The following is a 5,835-nucleotide window of genomic DNA, read 5'->3' on the forward strand; positions in this document are numbered from 1 at the left end:
TGTGCCCATTGAAGGGCATGGAGTAGTTTTGAGTTTTTTGATTGTTGTGAATAAAACTGCTACAAACACTTGTGCACAGGTGTCTGCATGAAAAGAAGTTTTTTGATTTCTCTGGGATAAACGCCCAAGAGTGCAGTTGCAGGGTTATATGTTAAGTTCATTTAAAAGGGAACTACAAAATTATTTTCCAGAGTAACTACACCATTTTGCATTCCCACCAGCAAAGGGTAACTGATCCAGTGTTTCCACGTGCTCATTAGCATTTGATAGTATCATCATCTCATTTAGCCATTCTAACACATGTGCGGGGACAGCTAGTGTGGTTTAACTTGCATTTCTCTAATCAGTGTAGTTGAACATCTTTCATGGGCTTCTTTGCCACTTGCCTACCCTCTTGGGTCAAATGTCTGTGCGTATCTTTTGCCTATTTTCTGATTGGATTCTTCTTTTTTAAAATACTGATTTTCGAACGTTCTTTATATATTGTAAATACAAGCCCTTTTTTCAGTATATTATTTGCAAAATACTTTCAGCTTGTGATTTGTCTTTTCATCATCCTAACGGGGTCTTTCATAGAGCAAAGCATTTCACTTTGATGACACCCAGTTATCAGTGATGAAGATGCGCTGTATCCTGACTGCACCAACGTCAGAATCTGGTTGGGCATTGTGCTAGTTTTCACACGTGGGAAACCAGGGAAGGGCTACATGGGATCTCTCTGTATGACTTCTTACACACATGTAAGTCTTCAGTCATCTCAATACAAAAAGTTTAAAGAAAAATCAATATGCCCAAATATAAATTCAGCATCGAACTGGTCCCAGCCCATCGCATTGTGAGGAACCAGCATTTTCCAGACACCCAGGTGAGAAACTTGGCGGTCACCTTTGACTTCACTCCCTCTCCTTCATCCCTTCCCCTTCCCTATGTTTTTTTTTTTAAGCTGCCAGTCCTACTTCTCAGTGCCTGTGTGTGTTACTGCCCGTAGTTCAGGAACTTGTGACTAACAACTGGCATTATTAGTGCAAAAATATGCCCCTATCGCTTTCTAAGTTAGCACCTTCTGTCACTTGCCATTCCTTCCAGAATGAGCCATACTTTTAGCATGGCGTGCAAACTCCGTAAACATGGCCCCCGTGACCCTGCCTTTGCAGCCTCCCTCCGTATAAACTCTTCATGTCAAGAAACAGAAACTGAACTGATCTGATTTACGTAGTGAGAGGACTCATTAAAAGAATAATTGTTGAAGCATTTTTATTACCACTGCTTTTAAATCTTTGTCAGGTACATTCTAACATCTGAATTATATCAGCATTGATATCAGATGATTGTCTTATTTAGATTGGGGTTTTCCTGGTTTGGGGTATGATGGGAGAGATTTTCTTTTGCATCCTGGACATTTGGGTTATTATATTAGGGATGTCTTCATCCTATTTGCATCCACCATTTCCCAGGTAAGAATCCTGTTGAGGTGCAGTACATAGGTTCTTGCTGCTTTTATGGGTTTTAGCACCGACGACAGCTCAGTTTTTCTGCGCCTTTGCACTGCGACTCCCATCTACTTTGTGGGGGAGGCATTGCTCCCGCTCAATCCATGCTGATGTCCTCTGTGGTCTGAAGGTGCTCCCCTGGGCTGCATGGTGTCACCGGGTCATCTCCTGCACAGGGGCAGGCACCTGCGTTTCCTCACGCCACTGTGTGGGGACCAGGGCTTCACTGCCACTGCGGATGACTTGGGCCCCCGATGCCCTGGTGTGGAGCTAGGGTTGGGGGTGCCCCACCAGGTCTCTGTTGGGCTTCCCCTTCCCTGTACTTGAGCAAAGAAAGCAAGCCATTCTTTCTCTCCTGCCTACGGCTGGTGGTGGTTCTGGCTGCGGGCCACTCCAGAGCCCAGGCCGGGGTAAATAGAAGACGGAAGAAACAACAAGAACCACCCAGGAAGCTCACCACATTGTTGTTCCTCAAGTTCTCGGTCCCTAGTCAGCCCACCATCTTCTCTGCAACTTTCAGAGTTCTTCCACCACTGTCTTTCGAATAAATTTCCAAGGTATTTCATTATAGTTAGAGGAGGGGAGGAGGAAAGGTGGTTCTCTACCATCTTGTTCTGAAACCTGACTTTGGAAGGAAGCAATGGTTTGAAACTGTATTCTGAGGGCAGGACAAAGTAGAGTAAGAAATTAATTCCCATTGACTCCGCCAGACAAAATGCCTACTGCGTCTGAACCGTGTGGTTCAAGAACGGCTTTGTGCAGATACAGGGTCCGCCACAAATAACGCCCCTCCTTTTAAATCACTAAATCGTAAGCATGTAATTCCGGAATATAACTATCACACTGCAGCACACCATGGGACATTTTAGGGAAAATGTTCATATTAAAACAATAAATTATTACACCCATATGATTACCCTACCAACCACACTCAAGCAAGCGTTACTTCTGTGGGACCCTGCACATGCTGGTCTGCGGTTATTAAGTAAATTGACAAGTGCTATCATTTTTTTTGGATGTACGATCCTATGTTTGGTGGCATAAATGATATAACACTGACAAGTGGGTACAAAATTTTGATGGGCCACTTGGCTTAAAACGTGTGTGCTTTTAAAAACATACTGGTCCAGGCACGATCGGCTAATATTTAACACAGCCGACCACCGCCTGCGATGGATGGATGGCTGCGACGTTCTTAACCCCATCTCCCGCAGGGAGTGGAGTGGGTGGCAGAGAAGGCTGCCAATGTCCGGGTCAAGGATGGCAAACAGGACTGACTTACTGGCTAATTCTGCTGAACTGATACTGGACAGTGTCCTGAAAGACCCAAAGGCAGGGCCTAGATTCTGCAGGAGAGGGCCGTGACCAGCGAGTGCAAGAAGGGGTGAGCACACTGCCTATGCACCCCACCCCCCCACCCACGTCGCATCCCTGACCTGCACCAGTCTGCTAGCGCTCACAAGCTCTGTGGTTGTAGACACAGGCAGAGAACTCACCTGGGTTGGAAAGCTCAAGGGGAAAAACACGGCCCATCTCCAGAGTACGTAATAAGGAGATTTCTCAGTGTGGAGGCCCAGACTGATGGATTTTTGTGGCATTTTTGCCCAGGAGCTCAGAAGGTATAAATGAACAGCTAGAGTGGGAGTTACAGTCGCATTTGCACGCATCCGTCAATATGTATTTGTGAACAGGTGCATTTTTTTCAGCAACACTCTTCTGCTTTTTCCAAACAGCAGAAACCCTTTCTGTCTCCAGGGCCCTCTTCATTCTCCTCTCTCACGTGGTATCAGACAAACAGCCATAGACACAGCTTATCTCGGGGGCGGGAAAAGAGCCACTTGGACAGGATATAAAGCAGGTAATAAAGCACTTCAATGCCTTGCTTCCTAATGTACAGAAGGAGAATTATTACCATTTCCACTGACAGTTATGGGAAAATATCGAGCAGAAAATGTCTGTTGCGTAGTATGAAATGCAAAAAAAAAAAAAAAATCCTCTGGTGCTCAGCCACTGTGTTCCCGCACTGGAGAAAAAACCACCCAGATGGGATCTCCAACCAGCTGCCTCCCTGGGGGATTTTTCACGAGTACTTTTGACGTCCGTGTTTTCTGCCTGAGAACTGACTTTCGATCGCGGCTCTCCTGGGAAATTCGACGTGGTGCGTGCCGCTCTGCCTTCAAGGGGCAGCTGCCCCTCCCGCCCTGCTTCCGTGTGAAACAGCTCAAGACTAGTTTCATGTGAGAAGAGTCCTATGTTCTGTGAGTACAAAAAAGTCCTCGTCCTTTTGCTAGAAAGGTCTAAAAAGCGCGATCTGGTGACGTGAACCTCCCAGGTTGGTGAGCTAGAGAGCTGCAAACGGGTCCTTGTAACAAGGCAAAAACGGAACTTTCTAAACGAGCAGCAAATGTTTCCCCTGGTGTTTCACCTTGAACCCGAACTCCTTTCCTTCTCGTGAGGAAAAGAGCTTGGAAATTCACACATGTAAATATCTAATACTTGTACATGTGCGAGCTTCTAATAATTTTCAGGATTAGAAGCTACAGCCACACTACACATTACAGGAAATTCTAGCCATGAACATATTCCTCACTTATAATCAATTATTTAACGGGCAGCCTCAATGATGGGACCACAAGAAGGATGAAGGCGTATAGGATGGTGACTAATGACCACCTCTGGTATTAGTCTAGGGCTCAAATACCAGAGCTCTGCCATTTACCGTATTGTTAGGACTAGAAGACGCACAGGACCATAAGATGCACCTAGGTTTTAGAGGAGGAAAATAGGAAAAAGATTTTGAAGCAAAAAAATGTGGTAAAATATTTAATAACCTGTGACGCCACTCCACCGCCGCCCATCCCCCCACAGCGAGCCAGGTAAGCTACATTTGGACTATAAGACACAACCCCTTCTCCTTCCAAATTCGGGAGCAGTGCATCTTAGTCTTAGAAATACGGTATTTAAAGCTGTGTGAGCTTGAACGTATTATTTAAATTTTCTTGGTGTTTTTTTTTGTTTTATAATTTTAATTTTTTAAAATTTCCTAAGCCTTGTTTCTTTTACTGTATAATGGATATGATAAAAATCCTATGTTAGGTTCCGAGTCTGTATCAAAGTAATGTACCCAAAGGCCTTAGCACAGCTCCTGGCACAAAATACAGACTTATATACACTGGCTACTAGTAAGAAAATGAAATTCTCTGGGCTAAGATAGCTCCCAAATCCTGTGTGACTGTTTTGTTCAAAGACAGCCCATTAGGCCCACGACTCAGAGCCTATATAGTCTGATTTTCAGTCAGGACTAACATCTTGTGGCTTAGACATAGTTTCAACAAGAGGTCTCATCTGGTTTCCCGGGATCCAGCATGACAGGAGCCCCCGTTATCTGAAGGCAGGAACGGGCAAGGACCAGGACAGCTGTCAGTAACGAGAGGGACACGTGGTGGAACAGATCAAACAAAGCAAGGACCCAATCGTAGGGGCCTGGGCGTACTGAGGGAGAAGACAAGCAGCCTTACCTTCCTCGAGAGTCCCCGAAAACCCCCTTGTACCACAGAACAGCACGGTAGCTCATGCTGACGGTGAAGCGTGCCTCAGCCTCCCGCAGAAGGTCAGTGTGCTCACGATTTAAGGAAGCCGAGAGCCGCTCTTCCAGTGCCAGGCAGGGACTCGCCATCAACGTTTTGGTGCTCGAAGCCAGGGGCACCTCACCAGCATGGGAAAATCCCCTTGGGGTCTGGCTGAGGTGGCTCAGTGGATTGAGTGCCAGCCTGCAAACCGCAGGATCGCTGGTTTGAGTCCCAGTCAGGGCACATGCCTGGGTTTCGGGCCAGGTCCCCAGTAGGGGGCCTGTGAGAAGCAACTGATCAACGCATCTCTCACACATGGGTGTTTCTCTCCCTCTCTTTCTCCCTCCCTTTCCCTTTCTTTAAAAATAAATAAATAAATAAATAAACAAACAAATAAATAAATAAAATCTTTTTTAAAAAAGTCTTTAAAAGCCCTGGCTGGTGTGGCTCTGTGGATTGAGTGCCAGCCTAAAAACCAAAGGGTTGCCGGTTTGATTCCTAGTCGGGGCACATGCGAGAGGCAACCACACATTGATATTTCTCTCCCGTTCTTTCTCCCTTCCTGTCCCCTCTCTAAAAAAAGTAAATAAATGAAATCTTTAAAAACTAAAAGAAATTTTTTAGGTCCTTAAAAAACCCCCTTGGGTGCCCTGGCTGGTGTAGCTCAGTGGATTGAGCGTGGGCTGTGAACCAATGCATCACAGGTTCAATTCCCAGTCAGGGCACATGCCTGGGTTGCAGGCCATGACCCCCAGCAACCGCACATTGGTGTTTCT

This window comes from Phyllostomus hastatus, unplaced genomic scaffold (assembly GCF_019186645.2).
Source record: "Phyllostomus hastatus isolate PE091 unplaced genomic scaffold, TTU_PhHast_1.1 phas_contig_210, whole genome shotgun sequence".
Lineage (NCBI taxonomy): Eukaryota > Metazoa > Chordata > Mammalia > Chiroptera > Phyllostomidae > Phyllostomus > Phyllostomus hastatus.